At 43.6% G+C, this 19,253-nt stretch overlaps 1 long non-coding RNA gene across 1 annotated transcript; it reads left to right on the top strand.

The window, feature by feature from the left end:
- The first annotated feature begins 15,694 nt into the window (after window positions 1–15,694).
- Window positions 15,695–18,872, top strand: LOC123726749 (uncharacterized). The gene is made up of 2 exons (XR_006758875.2): window positions 15,695–15,944; window positions 18,039–18,872. It is a non-coding gene; the product is annotated as an uncharacterized LOC123726749 (long non-coding RNA).
- Window positions 18,873–19,253: the final 381 nt, after the last annotated feature.

The following is a 19,253-nucleotide window of genomic DNA, read 5'->3' as shown; positions in this document are numbered from 1 at the left end:
TTTCATCCAACTCGGAATTGTAAATCGGGAACTCGGGCCTCTTCAACAGCTACGACCTGAAGATCAATGACGTCATAAAGATTCGACCTTGTTTTTTTTCTGAGTTCCCATTTGTCTTGAAAGCACCATAAATCCAGAGAATACCAGACTTTGATGAAAACATATGCCCACAAAGGACTGCCGCGCCACCTTCCTGGTGAGCACAACACAACAAGGTGAGTCCGAACATGTCTTGTATGCTGTTGCATAAAGGATATAATATGCCAGGGAGATATGTACACTGTAGCAAGCTGTTAGTAGACCATGTGCCTCACCCTAATAATTTGGTCTATTTTCACCTCTTAATATTGCCTACTATTCTGACTTGGTGGTGAACATGTAGCCTATAACCTGTTTTAGAGAAATGTAATCATTGAATATTGTAAGAGCTTTCGTCGTCTGCTTATATGCCCCCTTTATTTATCCTTGGGTTCGGACTTGGTGTACAGGGAGAACACTGTAAGAACAGCCCATGTTCTGAATTCTGTTGCTGTACATTTCAAAAGTGCTGAACGAATAGTTATATTGACTACGTCTGTCCTAGCTCACTCATTAATGTCTTAAACTAAATTATGTATTGCCCCTTATCCGCTTGTCTTACCCTTATGCCAAAGTTTGTTTAAGCAAGTCAGTCATATCAGCTATGTTTTATTTAAAGGCAGTAAATGAGGCTGAATGAACTGTTTCTCTGCCAGACAAGGCTCCACTGATAGCCAGGTGTAGAAGTGGTATAGTGCAATTTATAGTATTGTTTAGTGTTGCTTTGCTGGCATGCATCCCACATTTTTATTTTTGCCCCACCAAGATTTACAAAATCACCACTGGGCATATCAAGATGATGATTAAACAGCATGATCATTACACAGGTGCACCTTGTGCTGAGGACAAAAGGCCACTAAAATGGGAGGTTTTGTCACAACACAATGTCTCAAGTTGAAGGAGCGTGCAATTGGCATGCTGGCCACAGGAATGTCCACCAGAGCTGTTGCCAGAGAATTGAATGTTCATTTCTCTACCATAAGCCACCACCAATGTTTTAGAGAATTTGGCAGTAGATCCATCCAGCCTCACAACCGCAGACCATGTGTATGGCCCCGTGTGGGCGAGCGGTTTGCTGATGTCAACAGAGTGCCCCATGGTGGGGTTATGGTATGCACTACAGACAACGAACAGAATTATCGATGGCAATTTGAATGAACAGAAATACTGCGAAGAGATCCTGAGGCCCAGGTCTGTGACCAACAGATTTATCTGTATTCCAAGTCATGTGAAATCCATAGATTAGGGCTTAATGAATTGATCAGTTGACTGATTTCCTCATGTGAACTGTAACGTAGTAGAATCTTAGAAATTGTTACATGTTGAGTTGATATTTTTGTTCAGTATACAATGTCACACCGCAGCCGAGAGGGGCTGTGACTAAACACAGTTGAGTACCAGAGCCGACAACAACACCCTAGGTTTACACCAATAGCACAGGGAGCCCTGAATAACACTACCATTGCTTACACAGGTTCTTTCAATTTGGGGTTGAGGGGAAGAACACGAAATGAGGATCAAAGGCATGTCGCAATTGTTCGGTTTCTATACTCACTTTGGCGTTAGCACAAATGGAGGATAACACAAACAATTAAATCAAACAAAACTGGTTACAGTGGAGGGAAAACGTTATCTTTAACTTAAATCCTTATTTAATCAAGGTAATACTTCTCTCCACAAAACCCAATAGTTCCAAAGGCGAACTGCCGTCGCTTCGCTCTCACCTGCCCCTTCCCGTGGGCGCCGCACCTCAAACGCAGGAAGCAAGGGTTATATACAGAGTCAATCATATTGCTCTATTAATCAATCAGGAACACTTGATTAGGGCAAAAGCATGCGCAGTTATTATGGGGCCTTCGTCACACCTGTGACATGTCACAGGATTTGTATGCTCCTTTTGGCTATCATTCTGTGTCTAGAGGCGGCATCTTGAGAAATATTTGAGGGAAATGTTCTTCTTTTGGGCATCATTTATTTTTTTCTGCATCTGACCTGGAGACAGTTTAACTTTTCTACCAGCAGATGGCATACTTGCATTGGAATGGTTGGAGCAAAGCTCAGACTTATCCCCTCTGTCTCCCTCCCCTCACTGTCGTAGTCTCTACCTCTTTCTGTCGGTAGACTCTCTCATTCATCATTGTCTCATGTCTCCAGCCTGGTTGTCTCTCTGATTGTCTCCCGTGAGCAGAGACGCTTATTCTGATAACATTGTATGCAGCAGCAGCAGCCTGTCTGAGGAAGGGTGACACCCAGTAGCTCCATAAAGGTTGCACTATGCATCTACCTCTGTATATGTATGTAGTTCAGTGTCTTCACTGCATTATACGGGCTTCTTTTTGTGTGTTTTTGTTATGGAGCAGCAGCAGCCTAAACGGCCTTGCTCCCTATGCAGAGTGAACGGCTGTGGGTAGTACAAAGGGTGAAGAGTCTACTGCTCAGATGGTTGGAGTGCCACCTACAGAGTTCTATAATTCGAACACACCAAGGCCAAGTCCTCTGCAAATCCATTCCCTGCATCCACAGCTTTCTATCACATGTTTTACTCCCTCACTGTCTTATATCCATCCCGCTTACTTTTTTACTCCCCCCTCCTGCCCTCTCTCTTTTCCGCTTGTCTCTCTTGATGACCTGTGGTTAAAAGGTTTGGCAAGGTGCTCTGCATGGGCATCCATCTGAGCTGAACGTCTTTTCTGTTTGTTTGAGGGGTACACTTGACCTCCCGGTTTCTCTCGAGGGGAGAGGGAGAGAGAGAGAGAGAGAGACTCAGGAGGAGACGGAGAGAGAGCTGCTCAAAGCTGTCACTCAGAGGTGGGTGAGCGGAGGAGAGCAGACATGGTCAACGGTCCTCAGGGAGTAAGCCTATCTGTTTCTGGAATCTCTCTACTCACACAGAGTCGCACAGTACAACACAGGCATGGAAAGGATCTGTAAAGAGGACCACCGAAACGGCATCAAACACTTGGTATCTGTCATTGTGAAGTCAATGTCTAAAGAATATATACAATTCATTTGTCAATAACCTCTTAGTTAAGGTTTTTATCACATCCATCCATTTGATCAGAGAGGGATAAACTATTTTACTGACACGGCATAGCTTTCTCTATATGCAAAGTATTTTGTATGTGTTTTCAATCTTCTGCCAATAGCTGCTCTATGTCCATATCAAGTCATTGGAGATTTTGTATTGTTGTCTTTGCAAACTGACACTTTCCACTAACATGTACTGTAGGCTTACTCCTCACTCACCTACAGTAAGTCTTCTTTCTCCTTGATGCTTTAGAGAGGGTGACAGCAGTGCCCATGGCCTTTGGTCCTGGGCTTTGTTCTCACAACATTGGTCTACCTCTTCCCTTTACCTCCATCATCCTGTCTCCTTCTACCTCCATCTCTCCTTTGTCTCCTTCCATCTCTTGTATTAGTCACCTGAGGAAAGAGACTGGCTACGTTCTAAATGTCACCCTATTCCCTACATAGTGTAAATTAGTGCACTACATAAGGGAACGGGGTGTCATTTGGGCCACAGCCACTGTAATGCCATGTTCCCTTTTTAGTTCAGTTTATAAAAACAGGTGTCAAAGTTAGTTACCACCAAAGTGCCTCTGCATTGACTCCACCGGACCAATTCTGAATTGTGATGCGGGGAAAAAGATATTTAGAAAATAACTGCCTTCGAAAAGATCAATGGGAAGGACTTGTCATGACTATCGGCGCTTTGAAACTTCTAAATGATCCTTCCAACTTGCCATTTTATTCCATTCTGTAGTGTTCATCAACTCTTGAGATGATGATAACTCTGATTTGTATCTTCAAAGCTTGGTTAAGCAGGGTGTAGGGATACGTCCCAAATGGTACCCTATTTCCTATCAAGTGCACTGTTTTTTGACCAGCCCTGGTCAAAAATAGTGCGCTTTAAAGGGAATAGGATACCATTTGGGAAACAACCTAGGTGTTTAGGAAGAGAAAAAGACAATACAATTAAATGATTAACGCTCAGCAGGGCCACCCACAATTAAAACGATTATAGAAATTAAACTGACATCATGCCACAGTGGAGAACTGATGATACCCGCCTTGGCTCGACGGCGTCTTTTTTAAAAGCAATTTTCATAATTCCAATAATTGAAATTACAGCATATTCATCCGTTTAAGCGGGTGAGGAGGGCTAAGAGTGGGCTACTAATGAAATGCAATCATTAGCATCCAAACAAAGTAATTGGTGAGTACTTTTTCCTGGGAGATAGGTGATAAAACACAATCACCCTCTGTTACATGCACCCACACAGACGCACATCCCTGTCACCATCAGACTGCAAAAGCAAGAATTTAAAGATGAGACCACCACTGATCCTGTACACAGTGTGTGTGCGTGCAGTGTGTGCTCTGTGTGTTATTATTCTGAAAACAGCACTGATTGCCTTGATTAAAGACCTTACTGTACCCTCTGATTTTGTTTGATATTTTTAGTATGGGGGGTGGTGGTGGGGAGCACGAGGGTGATAGCTGTGGAGGGTGGATAGTGGGTGGACATGAACACTGACAATGTGAAATTCTTAAGATATTCAAGACATGTTTTTATTTATTTACTTTTGGTACTTTTGACCCTTTTTTCTCCCCGATTTTCGTGATATCCAATTGGTAGTTAGTCTTGTCCCCTCACTGCAACTCCTGTACGGACTCGGGAGAGGCGAAGGTTGAGAACCATTAGTCCTCCGAAACACGGCCCCGCCAAGCCGTACTGCTTCTTGACACACGGCTCCTTTAACCCGGAAGCCAGCCGCACCAATGTGTCGGAGGAAACACTGTACAGCTGTTTCCTCCAAGCGCGATGGGACAAGGACATCTCAGCCGGCCAAACCCTCCCCTAACACGGATGACGCTGGGCCAATTGTGCACCGCCTCATGGGTCTCCCGGTCGCGGCCGACTGCAACACAGCCCGGGATCGAACCCTGATCACCCTCTGGAGAGCCCTGCGGTTGTGGGCGGTGCAGTTGCCGTACCAGGTGGGGATACAGCCCGACAGGATGCTCTCAATTGTGCATCTGTAAAAGTTTGTGTGGGTTTTAGGTGACACGCCAAATTTCTTCAGCCTCCTGAGGTTGAAGAGGCGCTGTAGTGCCTTCTTCACCACACTGTCTGTGTGGGTGGACCATTTAAGTTTGTCAGTGATATGTATGCCGAGGAAATTAAAACTTTCCACCTTCTCCACTGCTGTCCAGTCGATGTGGATAGGGGGGTGCTCCCTCTGCTGTTTCCTGAAAAGAGATCGTGGACTTCAGGAGACAGCCGGAGACAGCCGGAGCCCCCCTCTATCCACATTGACAGAACAACAGTGGAGAAGGTGGAAAGTTCCTCGACATACACATCACGGACAAACTGAAATGGCCCACCCACACAGACAGTGTGGTTTATAAGGCGCAACAGCGCCTCATCAACCTCAGGAGGCTGAAGAAATTTGGCTTGTCACCAAAAACACTGACAAACTTTAACAGATGCACTATTGAGAGCATCCCGTCGGGCTGTATCACCGCCTGGTACGGCAACTGCACCTCCCATAACTGCAGGGCTCTCCAGAGGGTAGTGAGGTCTGCACAACGCATCACTGGGGGCAAACTACCTGCCCTCCAGGACACCTACAGCACCTGATGTCACAGGAAGGCCAAAAAGATCATCAAGGACAACAACCACCCGAGCCACTGCCTGTTCACCTCGCTACCATCCAGAAGGCGAGGTCAGTACAGGTGCATCAAAGCTGGGACCGAGAGACTGAAAAACAGCTTCTATCTCAAGGCCATCAGACTGCTAAACAGCCATCACTAACTCAGAGAGGCTGCTGCCTACCTACAGACTTGATATCATTGGCCACTTTAATAAATGGAACACTAGTCACTTTAATAATGCCACTTTAATAATGTTTACATATCTTGCATTACTAATCTCATATTTATATAGTGTATTCTATACTATCTATTGCATCTTGCCTATGCCGCTCTGACATTGTTCATCCATATATTTCTATGTATATATTCTTATTCCATTCCTTTACTTAGATTTGTGTGTATTAGGAATTGCTAGATTACTTGTTAGATATTACTGCACCGTTGGAACTTGAAGCACAAGCATTTCGCTACACTCGCAATAACACCTGCTAACCATGTTTATGTGACCAATAAAATGTGATTTGATTTGGATCTGTAGTGACTCATAGCACTGCGATGCAGTGCCTTAGACCGCTGCGCCACTCGGGAGGCCTATTCAAGACATTTTGAGGAATCCATATTTTTTTAACAGTATGTATGTAAGAAGTGAGCTATGTGTGTGAGACCATTACCAACCTGTTCCACTGGGAAGAGAGGGAGAGGTAGAAGGATCTTCTAAGAGGGGAAGGGAAGTGAGAGGTTGAAGAGGTTGGATGGAGAGAAAAGGAGGAAAAGATGGCGAAAGAGACCCTATTGGATGGCGAGCCTTCCTCTTGGCTTGCCCCCCCCTCTCCCCCTCCCTCTTTCTCTCTCCCCCATCCTCTTGGCGTGCCTCTTCTCTCTTTCCCCGTTCCTCTGTAACCTCAGGTCCAGCGTGACTAGAGAGCTTCATTAGGCCCTCACAGAGGAGAGTCAAGAACATAATACAAGAGCCAACAGCACTGCCCGCCACCCACACAGAAAGAAGAGCAAAAATGCACTGAAACCTTTTCCAGGTTTTCTCTCTCATCTCTTTTTCTCCCATCCCCCTCATTAACACAGTCCCCTGCTCCTTCACTTCCTCCACAACTTCTTCACTTCCAACTTCAATCTTCCCCTCCTCTTTGCCGGGTCCTGCTCTCCTCCTCTCCTCTCCTTCTCTACTCTCCTCCTTGAGTTGTATGGTTAGGCTGTTTCTCTCTGCTGAGTGGGAAGAGAAAGGAGGCCATTTTACTGGTGGGAGATGACACACAACGAGCCTTCCTCTCCTCCTCTCCTCTTCTCAAATAAAAGGGCTTTATTGGCATGGGAAACATATGTTTACATTGCCAAAGCAAATGAAAAAGATAAACAAATGTGAAATAAACAGTAAAAAAATGAACTTCTCCCCACCACCTCTAGCTTGACTAATGAGGGCAGTGCTATCAACAAAAGAATGAGGAATGAAAAGGAAAGGGGGGGGGGGGTGGTTATGAATAGCTTTGGCCCTGGAGCTTCTCCTCGTGTCATTCTGTAGCCCTTGTCTGTGAATATAGCTAAGGTTTCCCATCTGAAAAGATCGACATGTTTTCAGGTTTTCTGTCATCGTCTATCTATGCTATTTCTTTCTCCCATCCATTTTCTCCCTCTCTCTTTATCTCCATCGCTCTTTCTTATTCCTTAGCAAATGGGAAAACTGTCCTTCGTTGGATTCTGTTTTTTCAAATATAATCAATTTTCTTTTGTACACACCTTATCTGACCCTGTGGCAGGCATTAAGTGTTTCTTCTGCCTGATACTGAGGGTTGTGTTCAGTGTACTGACGGCCACAGGCCATTATAAATCTGGCTTTCACACACACAGCCTCTAAGCTTTGCAGCACAGAGCTATTGGGGGTTGAGATGTGTGGAGAATAGCATGGAATATAGCTGTCTGGTCTGTGATTGAGGTTTAGGACAGGGGGCTGTGTGTTGAGTACAAAGTCATGTTTGGGAATTGAGAGTACGGTCACAGGAGTCAAATTTACAGAACTGGACTCAAAGCGCTATATCCCAAGGCCCTGAGAACGTTAGAGAGCTTAGTTACAACAGAATTATAATATATATTATTTTTCACTTCAGTTGCCACCAGAAGTTCCCATTGTTTGAGATCACAAAATGTATTTACAAGAAAGCTAAGTTGGACCGCCCTGGTCCAGAGCTTAGAAACATCTTCAAGGATAACAGAAGTGAAGAACCGACAACAGTGAAGAGTGAAGAGAATGTTCTATACTCTCCATCTCTACCTGGCTATCGTGATCTCAATACTCTGTGATTAAACCTGATTTTCACTTGTTGCTGTCTCGTACACCTGATATACCACAACGTCTTCAAAAGGCAAACATGAGAGAAGAATGAAAGAGGAGAAAGAAAACGGTGGAAGAATGTGTTTGATTAGCGTGAGGTCTGCTGTTCGTGGGAGAATTATGGTGGAAGTGAAGGTCATTGTGTGTGAATGGTAGAATGGTGTATCGAACAGAGAGAAGGGGGGGGGGGAGAAGTGAAGGAGACACATGCACACTGACATTTCTTAATCAAATACAGCAATCAGGAGACTAACCAACAGAACAGTACGCCATTACATTACAATCCCTTTAATTCATAATCAAAAACTGGGCGAACGCGACAGAGAAATGGAGGGAGAGAGAGTGGGGGATAGGGAGAGGGAGAGAGAGAGATTGCGAGAGGCAGACATGCAGGTCATTACATCTCTTTTTACTGGCCTCATGAGAATTAATCAGGAGCCATTAGACTGTATTTACTAAGCACAGCAGGGGCTAGGATCAGACCTCTCTCTCTTTCGCTCTCTCTCTCTCTCATGTCGGTTTCCAGGGTAGATGGATGGATACCCTGATATGCACCCTTTCCCTTAACCTCTTTATAATTTAGTACATAGCAGAGGTAAGAGCAGGTGTATTACCCGTAGTGTGTGTGTGTGTGTGTGTGTGTGTGTGTGTGTGTGTGTGTGTGTGTGTGTGTGTGTGTGTGTGTGTGTGTGTGTGTGTGTGTGTGTGTGTGTGTGTGTGTGTGTGTGTGTGTGTGTGTGATGGTATAGCGGATATACTGTATGCCAGCGGACACTGGAGTAGAGTACAGGGTTACTCTCTTAAATCAGCTTCTAATGGGTCCAGGTCCAGGCTGTGTTCTCTCAGCTGTTGACTCAGTCTACAGGCCAAACATCTCCCTCCCTCTTTCTCCTAATGCACGTCACCCGTAATTCACCTCTCTCCATCCAGATCTGAAGTCTGTTCTCTATCCCCAAGAAATGGTCAAATCAGCGAGAGAATCTGCTACTAAAGGCCAACGGTAAGGGAAAGGGGGATACCTAGTCAGTTGTACAACTGAATGCATTCGACTGAAATGTGTCTTCCGCATTTAGCCCAACCCCTCAGGTCTATCAACTGTGTGCTACTATATTGTGGTGCGGATTGAAGGCCCATGTACAGGTTCCCTTTCTACGCACAGGAAATTGTAGAAAATGTGCAGGAATTCTACACTGAAATGGTGTGTGACGTCTTATTATGATAGAGACTCCAGTTGAACAAGTTGACGGTGTGTTTATCCAGTACCCAGTCAGGTCACGTGGTCTTCAGTACTATTATTATAGTGGCAACAGTTTTGCAGAGGTCTGGACTCCGTGTCCAGTCTGGTCACCGGGTCTTCAGGTGTCCAGGTGGGTCTGAGCAACCGGCTGGTACTTCAAAGCCTCCTGGCACCGTCTGCCCGGCCTGACCACGCCATTACAGCACAAAACCTCTTTAAACAACTGATAGCAACACAAAGAGGGCCACTGCATACTTTCTGTGGGCGATATGAGTATGTTTACTCAAGATTACCTGCTTTCACCACCAAAGGAGTCTGGATAGAGTCGGAGAGAAAGATAGCCTGGAAGAGAAAGGAAAGAATGAAAGAAGGAACAAAAGAAAAGCAGGGCAATTCAGAGCTTTGGTCATTAAGTTAGTTCACTTTGTTGTTTGTCTGTTTGTTGGGCGTGACTGAGTGGATAGAGGAATGTTTGGGTTGGAGGTGAATCATTTGCTCAGTAGTTCTCTAATGTGAAGACTAAATCCAAAACTAGGTGTCTGTGTGTAGTAAACTACCGCACAAAGCCCCTGGAGACATTTGGGGATTTCAGTTATGTGTCAAAGTACTGTACTTTAAACTCTTTTTATGAAAGTGTTGGGTTTAGGTGTAGTAAAAGGGTACTATGTCCATAGAAGAAAAAGAACCCCAGAAAAATGTGTCAATACAGCAGGTAATACATTTAAGTAGTCTGGCAAATGTTGCTGACGTTGAGATCTACTGGTCTGAATTATGACTTTGATCTCTGGCCTTTCTTATGATCAATTATTCCTATTTTTTTAAGAGGTCTTGTAAATTGAATATATTCTTTGTACAGCTTATCAGCGTACACCCAATATGTCCCCCTGTTGATAATGCTTACTATGCATTAAGGTTGAACCAAAAGATTACATGTAACAAACATTTGATGAAATTGGAAAGAATGAAATATATATGTGAAATTAAATGAAACAATAATGTATGTTGATTCTAATATTATGTACAATATCTAATTATGTTGCCATATGATAACAATATACTAATGTTAACCTTTATTTAACCTGGCAAGTCGGTTTAGAACAAATTCCGATTTACAATAACGGCCTACCCCAGCCAAACTCTCCCCTAACCCGGACGATGCTGGGCCAATTGTGCGCCGCCCTATGGGACACCCGATCACGGCCGGTTGTGATAAAGCCCAGGGTTGAACCCGGGTCTGTAGTGACGCCTCAAGCACTGCGATGCAATGCCTTAGAGCACTGTGCCACTCAGGATCCACCCAGTTTCATATTCAATAGGCTGTAAACTATTGTCTTTTAACGGTTTCACTCAATTCATTCTAATCAACCTAATAATTATGACACCCTTCGCTATTGTCATCGGTTGAACTAATTGCATTGTTTGTCTACATAACCTGGTTCAAGCATTCATGACATTACCCTTAAGAAGGCACAGTGATGCCAAAACATTGGTGGTTTACTCAATAAATTACTGTGAGTTTATATATAGAGTGTGCGACTCTCTTTAACCTCTACAGGGTCGGTGTCTCCCCGCGGGACTGTTGAGCTAACGTGCACTAATGTGATTAGCATTAGGTTGTAAGTAACAAGAACATTTCCCAGGACATAGGCATCTGATATGGGCAGAAAGCTTAAATTCTTGTTAATCTAACTGCACTGTCCAATTTACAGTAGCTATTACAGTGAAAGAATACCATGCTATTGTTTGAGGAGAGTGCACAGTTATGAACTTGAGATTGTATTAATAAACCAATTAGGCACATTTGGGCAGACTTGATACAACATTTTGAACAGAAATGCAATAGTTCATTGGATCAGTCTAAAACTTTGCACATACACTGCTGCCATCTAGTGGCCAACATCTAAATTGCGCCTAAACTGGAATAATACACTGTGGCCTTTCTTTTGCATTTCAAAGATGGATTTTTTTTTTTTAATAATACAAAGAAAGAAAGTTTATCTTTTAACAGATCTAATGTGTTATATTCTTCTACATTAATTTCACATTTCCACAAACTTCAAAGTGTTTCCTTTCAAATGGTATCCTTGCTTCAGGTCCTGAGCTACAGGCAGGCAGTGTCTGACAAAAAGTGTCCGATCCTTAAGAGGTTTAAAGCTATACAAATGAATAAATGTTGCCGATGAATCATAACTCAGTTACAAGTAGGCTATAATGTTGTAATGCGCTGTGTAACTGTAACAGTCTAACAAAAACATCTAGACATGATCATTTTGCAGTAGTGTGTGTGTAGTTGGGGTGAAAGTGGACTTGTTGTAGCTGATGATTTCCATTTTCCTTCGACACTTGTAAGCCATCATCTTGGCAGCGAGCAGGAATGTGTTTGGAAGGGTCCTGATGGGAGGCACACGTGAAAATAGCAAGACGTGGAGATTTTGAGAGGTTGGAGAACTTGACAATTAAATTTGACAAAGGTGATCATCATGAATACGGTGTGAGCAGCAAAAAGAGTGCTGGCACTTGAAGCGTGGAGCATTCTTGACACTCTGTGTGTAGTGCTAAGGGTTTCTTTATCCATTTCGAGGTTCGTTAGCATGTTAGCTGAGGCGCACTGATTGGAGTCACGTCGTTAGTCAGTATGTGTTTCACCTGTGCTGGTCCAGCTGGTATTTAGGACCTGCTGTCCCAGTGAATCCGTTGGAGAGGAGACTTTGGGAGAGCTACACCTCATGTTAGCTCTTCCACTTCAGTTAACCAAAAATAAGCTTGAGTTTTGTGTTTTCCCCTGTTTTGTTTTGCTCCAATATTCATTTTAATCCCCATCCTAAATTGGTGTGGGTTGTTTTCTTTTAGTTTCTCCTCTGAGGCTGGATAAAAGTTACAAAGGTGAATCTGCTTATCATTGCAAAGCAGACCTCAAAGTGGCCTCTGCCCATTTGAAAAGCAGCAATCAAAGAGTTAATGGGTACTGCTTTGGTGGAGGAGGAATTCCTCCCGGAGAGGGTGGATGATGAAAAGAGTGCTACGGGTTGTAGAGTAAATCCTTTAGACGTGCAGCTGCGGGAAGTAGGACTACAGGCAAAATTATAGCAACAGGTCGAGGAAAGGAAATTAGAGTTCAGGAAAAGGGAACTCGCGTTCCAACACAAAGAAAAGGAAAATGAATGTGCAGCCAGACTAGATTCAAGTCAGGCCGTCCTGCACCCTCAGAGTATGACCTCGGTCAGAACATCCGGCTTGTGCCGCCTTTCAATGAAAAGGAGGTTGATGTATATTTTACTGTTTGAGAGGTCCTTAAAATGGCTGCGCAATATTCGGTCACTGCTCCGCCAAAGTGTTCATGTGGGAAAAGCTCAAAGTGTACGCCGCTTTACCTCTTGATCAGAGTTCAGATTCTGACACTGTTAAAGCTGCTATCCTTCGGCGCTTACGAATTGGTCCCAGAGGCATACAGACAACAGTTCCATAAGTTCCAAAGGAACAAGCATGTCTTTTTGATCGGTGGTGTGCTTCCCAAGAGGTCAAGGACTTTCAGGATTTAAAGACACTCATGCAACTCTAGCAGTTCAAAGTGGCCTTCATTTATGAGCACTTTTGAGAAAGCTGCAGTCCTTGCAGATGAGTTTGTGTTGACACATGAAACTATCGTCCCAAACAAAACACCCAGTCGTTATCCCTACACAAAAAAAAACTCTCCAGAGAAGTCACCTCCTACTACGAGGTTTTAGTCTTCTTCCCCAGGGTCCAAAGACGGGGATTGGCAGAATGCTGATTGTTCATATCTGCCAGTTTGTCATTACTGCCACGAAAAAGGCCATATCGTCTCTGTGTCCTTAGTCGAAACAGAGAAATGAGAGAGATAAAAAACATTTCATATTCTTGTGGGAGCCCGCCAGCCCGTTATCTCACTGGTTGGGACTGGTTTATCTCCTAAACAAGATTTTGGATCAGTTTGTATGAACCCTTTGTTTCAGACAGGTTTGTGTCTCTGCAGAGGGGTGATGCTGTTAAGCAGCCGGTGAAGATGCTGCAGGACACTAGGGCAGCCCAGTCTTTCATTTTGGAGGGTGTTTTGCCTTTGTCTGATACTTCAGCAACCGGTGACAGTATGTTAGATCAAGTTGTGGATATGGGTTGCATGTACGTTCCTTTGTATAATGTGGAACTCGAGTCGGATCTTGTTTCAGGTCCTGTGGTCTTTTGAGTGAGGCCTACCCTACCTGTAAAGGGGTTCTCATTCATTTTGGGAATCGATTTGGCTGGAGAGCCAGCGTAGAGGAACCTGATGCTGTTACACATGCTCATGTCTAAGAAGATTGTAGAGCGCAAGTATAGTGTTGAGGAGGATGTCAGCGAATCCACCATGTTTGATCTGTCTGAGACGTTTGTGTGGTCCTGATTTTGGTAAACCTCCTGAGTTGACCTCTCCTTTGAAAACCCCTAAGGACCTCTGAAAGAAGAGAGGGTCTTTACCAGTTGACACTTCAATGTATTATGAAGTTTGTGTGGGTTACTTTGACAGAGATTGTGTTCTGATGAGGAAATGGCATTCTCACGCCACTTCTGGGCAAGACGTTTTGACCAGTGTATCTACAATTTTTGTTGCAGTTACACTTTGACAAGAGATACTGGGGTTGGCTCATGATGGTAGTATGGCAGGCCATCTTGGGGTCAACAGGACGTATGACCGTAACTTGCGCAACTTCTTCTGGCCTGGTCTGAAACAGGATGTTGTGGTGGACTCAATCAATCAATAAAATGTATTTATTAAGCCCTTTTGACATTATCAGATGTCACAAAGTGCTCATACAATGATTATTTCATATTAATATCTCTACCATAAGCCGCCTCCAACGTCTTTTTAGAGAATTTGGCAGTACGTCCAACCGGCCTCACAACCGCAGACCACATGTAACCACGCCAGCCCAGGACCTCCACATCCAGCTTCTTCACCTGTGGGATTATCTGAGACTAGCCACTAGAACAGCTGATGAAACTGTTGGTTTGCAAAACCAAATGATTTCTTCCCAAACTGTCAGAAACCATCTCAGGGAATCTTATCTGCGTGATCGTCGTCCTCAACAAGATCTTGACCTGACTGCAGTTCTGCGTCGTAACCGACTTCAGTGGGCAAATGCTCACCTTCAAAGGCCACTGGCACGCTGGAGAAGTCTGCGCTTTACGGCCGAATCCTGGTTTCAACTGTACCGGGCAGATGGCACCGTCATGTGGGCGTGCGGTTTGCTGATGTCAACGCGGTGAACAGAGTGCCCATGGTGGCGGTGGGGTTATGGTATGGGCAGGCATAAGCTGCGGACAACAAACACAATTGCATTTTGTCTATGGCAATTTGAATGCACAGATTTGAATCCACCGACATCACCTCATGTTTCAGCATGAAAATGCATGGGCCCAGGTCGCAAGGATCTGTACACAATTCCTGGAAGCTGAAACTGTCCCAGTTCTTCCATGGCCTGCATGCATACTCATCAGACATGTCACTCAATTAGCATGTTTGGGATGCTCTGGATCGACGTGTACAACAGCGTGTTCCAGTTCCCGCCAATATCCAGCAACTTCGCACCACCATTGAAAATTGAGTGGGACAACATTCCACAGGCCACAATCAACAGCCTGATCAACTCTATGCAAAGGAGAGGCATGAGTTAAATGGTGGTCACACCACATACTGACTGGTTTTCTGATCCACGCCCCTACCTTTTTTTCATGATATATGTGACCAACAGATGCATGTCTGTATTCCCAGTCATGTGAAATCCATAGATTAGGGCCTAATGAATTTACTTCACTTGAGTGATTTCCTTATATGAACTGTAACTCAGTAAAATCTTTGAAATTGTTGCATGTTGCGTTTTATATTTTTATTCACTGTAACTACCAATATAAAACAACAAGCAAGCTATTTATCTGAGAAGTCAGCCGTTAGCTTCAACGATGATTGATGACTAACTAGACAACGGGAAGACTGCATGCTCAAAGATTAAATGAAGTGGATTGGTGTTATTGTATTGGTAGACCATTCATCTACACCTATCTAATGCTTTTGCATCTTTGAGGAGGGTGAAGGCGAGTGGCCAGTGCTAGCAAGAAATGGGATGCGGCTCAAAATGACATAGCTAACAAATGACAGCAAAATGCCTCTCGCTTCCAACAAGTTTAGGATAGAAAAGCAATCGATATCCTATCTAAATCAAACTAATTCTGAACTGCTGAAATTACTACAATGCTGTTAATATATTTTGATCACTTTTCATGTCATTTTGGCCAGCACTACGCAGCTGATTCAAATAATCAAAGCTTGATGATGAGTTCATTATTTGAATCAGCTGAGCCATGGCAAAAACCAAAATGTTCCCCCCTTGGTGTCCTTAGGACCGAGTCTGGGAAACGCTGCCTTACACCATAGAGAAAAAAGTTGGTAATCTGGATTATTTCATCACCCAACCGGAGCACAGAAGAAGAAAAAACAGCTGTGCCATGTCAACATGTTAAAGTCATACTTTTCCCGTTGCGATCAGTCAGAGAGGTCGGTGGAAACAGGTAGTGATCATCTGGCTGTGGCCACTGCAGTCACTATTGTCTTCCTTGAGAGGAAAGCCCAATACGCCCTGTGTGAGTAACTCAGAAAAAAACCTTGATGACTTTTTGGCAAACTTGTCTCCAGAGGAAAAAGGCGACATTGCTGCACTGCTTTTAGAATATCAGGGTTTATTCTCAGGTGTGCCTACTCAGACAAATGTACTAGGGCATTATATTGACGTTTGAGACTCTGCCACAATCAAATGGCATGCCTATCGACAGAATCCTGAAAAGAGAGAGAAACTCCGCAGTTAGGAGTTCATGCTTGAGCATGGTATTGCACAACATGACAACAGTCCATGGAGTTCGCCCTGTATATTAGTACCTAAGGTGGATGGGTTTCTCCGGTTTGTTTCCGATTTTCGCAAACTCAATTCCGTTACTATATCAGACTCGTACCCTTTGCCTAGGGTCGACGATTGTGTGGACCGTGTTGGCGCTGCTAAGTATGTTAGCAAGTTTGATCTGCTGAACGGGTATTGGCAGGCTCCTCTAACTGAGTGTGCCAAAGAGCTATCTGCTTTTGTCATTCCTGATGGTTTGTTTTCCTACCTATGTCTTCTGTTTGGTATGAGGCATATTTGGACAATGTGATGGTATTTAGTACCACCTGGCCCAGATCACCTTCAGAACTTTAGGAGTCTGTTCGAACGATTTGCATCTGCCAACTTTTCAGTTAACCTGTCAAAGAGTGAAATCACCCATACAACAGTGAAGTATCTTGGGAAGGTGGTGGGCCAAGGAAAAGTCAGACCGGCAATGGCAAAAGTGGAGGCCATCAATAACCTTCCTGTGCCAACTTCTCACCAGGAACTGCACCCATTATTGGGGATGGCTGGCTACTACCGACATTTTTCAAGAACTTCGCCCAGATCGTTGTGCACTTACAGATTTGACCTGTACCAAATTCATTTTCTGTTAGAGCCCAGACTGCCAAGAAGCTTATGACAAGTCAAAAGCCCTTTTAGCCTCAGTACCGGTGCTTTCTGTTCCAGATTTTCATCATCCATTTTCTATGTACACAGATGCCACAAGATGACCAAAGATATCCATAACCATGCTAGCAGATGCCCATAGACTTCCAGTCATTGCGGTAACGCTAGTTAGCAATTGCGCTAGTAAGCAACTTCCTTCAAACTGCACACAGAAAAAGAAAAATGGTATCTACGAGTTAATCTGACTCTGGGGAAGTAGATAAAGGGCCTCATTGCCAAAATCCCGAAGTATCCCTTTAATATCTTATAATCAGTTACCATTGGAGGTTTGCACCTTCCATCATTCTTCCTTTTTTTTATTGCAAATCCCTTTTATTTTGCTGTCAAACTGAATCTGTGGCATTATTTAGGATGCTTAAGACAGAAGCTTATACTTTACTCAATAAAACAAACTGTTTAAACAACAATGTGCAGAAAGTGTGGTCCCAAAATTATTTTCTAAATAGCATTGCTATTGCTGGGATTCAACCCCATTCCCTGTCGTCTGAGTGTTCTGGTCCCCGAGACCCTATCCGCTGATCTGCCGGTCGGTGTTTAAAAGCAGTTTGGAATCAAAGAAAGCAAAGGAACCACTGCGAAATCAATGGCGCATCGCATTTTGCAACACGCGGTTCAAAAAAACCACATGATCAAACAAAGTTTTGACATGATTGATCACGTGATAATGTTACTTTGACATGAGCATCGGTACATTGTCGGCTCAGTAGTGCTTTGATTGATACCGAGGCTCCAGTATCAATCGTCCCATCACTACTGATATCATCTTTGGTACTTGTAGTGTTAATGGACACATGCTTATAAGTGTTGCACTTCTTGTGCATTGCCTTAATGCTAACTAGGACTGCGTTATGCCTTTGCTTGCTACTTTTGTTAGCTTTATATTGTTTTGCTTGCCATGCTATGTAGCCATTGGTACATTTGCCTGCTATAGATTCAGCCTACCATGCCACATGTTATTGCACCCCTTTCTGGCCATTCAATGTTAACTGCTGCTAAATGTATGCATAGCTTTACCAATTTATATGCTTATAGCATCTGCATATTGTCATTGACTTTTGCCATTAATAGCCAATCGTGTATGTTCATTGCTGTTATTGCCCGTTATTATTTGCAGCTTTCTGTTTCCTTTTAGATCAAGCATACTCCATACAAAGCCAACCATGTCTCAAGACAAGAGTCATGTCAACAACTGTCAACCATTCCCTGCCATATATCATCCCCATTACCTGAATCTATAAAGACTCTTAAACTGGAGTCCCACAGTAGATGGGCATCCCCATAACCCTCACCTAAACCTCACTCAGTTACAATCTAGTAAATTAATAATATTGTGACAGGCTAGGAACCAAAGTTTTGGTCAGTGTCTCCCCGGGAACATGCAGTTGAGGACAGGCAGGTGAGAGCGTTGTACTTGGAAGGTTGTATGACACTGTTGATATTGGTTTAGTTCTGTGAGCAACCATTTTGTGACCATACCTTCTGGAAGAAATGTTTGGGGTTTGGTCGATTGTTCTGAATGGTATGTGTTGAGTTTAAACATAGGTGAGTTTATTCATGTGACAATATTCAAGATGTCCTTTTTTTTCTCAATTGGTTTGAGGTCCAGGCAGTTTATTGGCAGTGCTCTGTAATAAGGTGACTATCTTTAAGTAAAGTAATTTGTGTTTCTAAAATCAATTCATGTAAATGCTGTGGTTAACTGTGTTCTTTTCTACCATCAGAAGTACAGCACTGTCACCGTTTTAGGTCCTCTTGTGAACTTGGTCAGCTGAATCTCTGTATCTACTGGAAGTAACAGATCTAAGAAGTAATTTTGGTGTACTCTTGTTTGTGTCAAACGAGCAAACCTAATTCTCTAAGCTTGGTTAAACGTTGCTGATGTATCTGAACGGTTTCCCTTTTAATGTGCCTAGAACCTGTAAAGTTTAATGTTACAATTCTAATAAAACGTTTATATTTTTGCTAAGGTGTTGTCTGGCCTATTGCATAGACTGTTGACCCAACTTAATAGATGGCCTGTAGCTGACTGGCTGGCAACCTGGTCTCAGAGCATTTCATATTATTCTGTATGTAAATCCGCTACACTCCATTTAGTACGATATGTTTTGTTTGGTATGTATTCATTTGTGGATGTCCCGGAAGACTCCCGGAACATATTCCAGTCTGTGCTAAGCAAAACAGTCCTGTAGCTTAGCATCCGCTTCATCTGACCACTTTCTTATTGACCGAGTCACTGGTGCTTTCTGCTTTAGATTTGCTTGTAAGCAGGGATCAGGAGGATAAAATTATGGTCAGATTTGCCAAATGGAGGGCGAGGGAGAGCTTTGTACGCGTCTCTGTGTGTGGA

Source organism: Salmo salar, chromosome 01 (genome assembly GCF_965601325.2).
Source record: "Salmo salar chromosome 01, fSalSal1, whole genome shotgun sequence".
NCBI classification, from domain to species: Eukaryota; Metazoa; Chordata; class Actinopteri; order Salmoniformes; family Salmonidae; genus Salmo; species Salmo salar.
This window is presented reverse-complemented; position numbering and strand designations above follow the sequence as displayed.